General features: G+C 35.3%; 1 protein-coding gene across 1 annotated transcript in view; it reads left to right on the top strand.

The window, feature by feature from the left end:
- Positions 1-2,500, top strand: part of LOC137647221 (regulator of G-protein signaling 20-like) — a 262,304-nt gene that overhangs the window by 151,386 nt on the left and 108,418 nt on the right. The gene's annotated exons all lie outside the window — the stretch shown is intronic.

Here is a 2,500-nt window from a genome sequence, read left to right as displayed (position 1 = left end):
GTATATATATATATATACATACAGTATATATAGAAGAGAGAGAGAGAGAGAGAGAGAGAGAGAGAGAGAGAGAGAGAGAGAGAGAGAGAGAGAGAGAGAGAGCAAATCGCTCAAACTTGTACATCTCGGAAGCGAATTTAGAATAATCTTAGAAACAGTTTCACAAGAAATCTCTGTTAAGCTGCCAGTATTAGTAGTAGTAGTTATTTTAGAATTTTTTTTTTTTTTTTTTTTTTTTTTTTTGGTCATGCGATAATAGTTTCGGATCCATCGGATATGATTAATACATAATCAAAGCGCAATCAGCCTTTATAAACACGTAACAAGATAAGTCAACAACAAACACCGATACTTTTAATTCTGCTGTACAATGCATGTCGCTCCAGTTTCAAAAGAACTTTTTTGAGCTTCGTGATCGGAAATTATATGACATCCAGACTTCAAAGGCTTTTAAAGAACATTTCGAGCATCGAAATTTCAGAAGGTCACGACAGAATTCACATGAATGCTTATTTGCATAGTTTTCATCATAATATCATGAGTCATCCGAAAGTAGTATATTTATGTGCAGTATATATTCATGCATTCATACGAGAAAACGAGCAAATTCTTTATCTATGAAAAGATGTAAGAACTAGTCAACCGGTTTTGAAAATGGAAAACTTTAGGAAAAACGAGTCCTGAGTTTTAGGACAATGATGTTTGTGTGTGTTTAATTATTATTATTATTGTTATTATTATTATTATTATTAGCTAAGCTACAAACCTAGTTGGAAAAGCAAGATGCTATAAGACAATTTCATCATCATCTCCCCCTACGCCTATTGACGAAAAGTGCTTCGGTTAGATATCACCAGTCGTCTCTATTTTGAGCTTCTAAATCAATACTTCTCCATTCATCATCATCTACTTCATGCTTCATAGTCCTCAACCATGTAGGCCTGGGTCTTCCAACTCTTCTAGTGCCTTGTTGAGCCCAGTTGAAAGTTTGGTGAACTAATGTCTCTTGGGGAGTGCGAAGAGCATGCCCAAACTATCTCCATCTACCCCTCACCATGATCACATCCACATATTTACAATAAATTTTCCAAAAACTCTTGTTAGAATAAAATTACCAAAACATTCTGGCTGAAACTAAGTAAACAATTAGAAATAAACTCAACTAATAAACTAGAAAATACAGGAATTGTTCGAATGATGAAACTTTCAGAATTAAAACCAACGCAGTAATTAAACGAACCAAACACGTAAAACAAGTTATGAGAAATGTTATGAAGTATTCGCTACTGAACTGGGGAAAACAAATAATGTTCACGTCATCTTATCCCGGCATATTCTGATTAAATTTAATGGGCTACGTTTTAGCAGACCAAAGAATAATCAGCTTTTGTTGCCAAAAAACTAATGAGATATTCGTCTGTCTTTTTTTTTATGGCTGTTTTCAATACTTTTATTGTTACTTTTTTAAATTGTATGTGCCCTAAAGGATTAAGGAAGGGAAAGCAGTGCAACTGAAATAATCTTTATATCTGATCACGTGATATTTTCATTCATCATACTTTTAAAGCGTCTTAGAATTTTTTTTTTTTCAATTCTGGTACCAAACTTTCAAATGGGCTCCACAAGGCACTAGAAGAGTTGGAAGACCCAGGCCTACATGGCTGAGGACTATGAAGCATCAAGTAGGAGATGATGAATGGAGAAATGTGGATTTAAAGGTCATAACAGAGACGACTTACGAAATCTAACTGAGGCCCTTTGCGTCAAAAGGCGTAGGAGGAGACGATGATCATGATGATACTTACGTAGTTTAGAAATAGTCTTTATCAACCCTAAATTTATCTCTATAAAGCCTTTTTGTAGCCTATACGGAGTTACATTGATATTATGAAAATCATCCTGTTTTTCCCTCGGATTTTGAGTTGATAAAATTGTAATCTTCTTTGTCTACATCTTTTCCCACTTCTATGTGGGGTCGACGTTTCTGATCAGCTTTCTCCATCTACCTCTGTCCCACACCTCATCACCGGTTAATCCCTTTGGTCGAAGGTCATCCTTGATACAGTCCACCCACCTTTGCTTTGGTCTCCTTCTCCTCGTTCCCTGTACCTCCATTTCCATCACTCTCCTCCCAATATACTGTTCATCTCTTCTCATGACATGACCATACCACCTCAGTCTACCTTTTTAGTTGATAAAATTGTAATAGGTAGCAATATGGAAATGAAAGTTTCACAAGCCTCGCCTAAGTTACCGGACTATCCCTCACAGACACAAGCACACGAACAGACATGTGACCAAAGCAATTTTAACACCGCTGAAAAGATTGGTTTCAATTCATTGTTTTAATTAAGATTATTTTCTGCCCAGTAACGGGATTATTGTTATTATTTAGTAATACATATTGTTTAGATTTGAGTCGATTTTCTCTTACCATCAAAGTAAATACTAGATAGATGTGTTCGTCATGAACGTTTTATAGTAGCTGTTATTATTATTA

The sequence above is a fragment of the Palaemon carinicauda genome, chromosome 9 (genome assembly GCF_036898095.1).
Source record: "Palaemon carinicauda isolate YSFRI2023 chromosome 9, ASM3689809v2, whole genome shotgun sequence".
Classification (NCBI taxonomy): Eukaryota; Metazoa; Arthropoda; class Malacostraca; order Decapoda; family Palaemonidae; genus Palaemon; species Palaemon carinicauda.
Note: the sequence above shows the minus strand (reverse complement) of the source record. Positions and strands in the feature narration are given on the sequence as shown.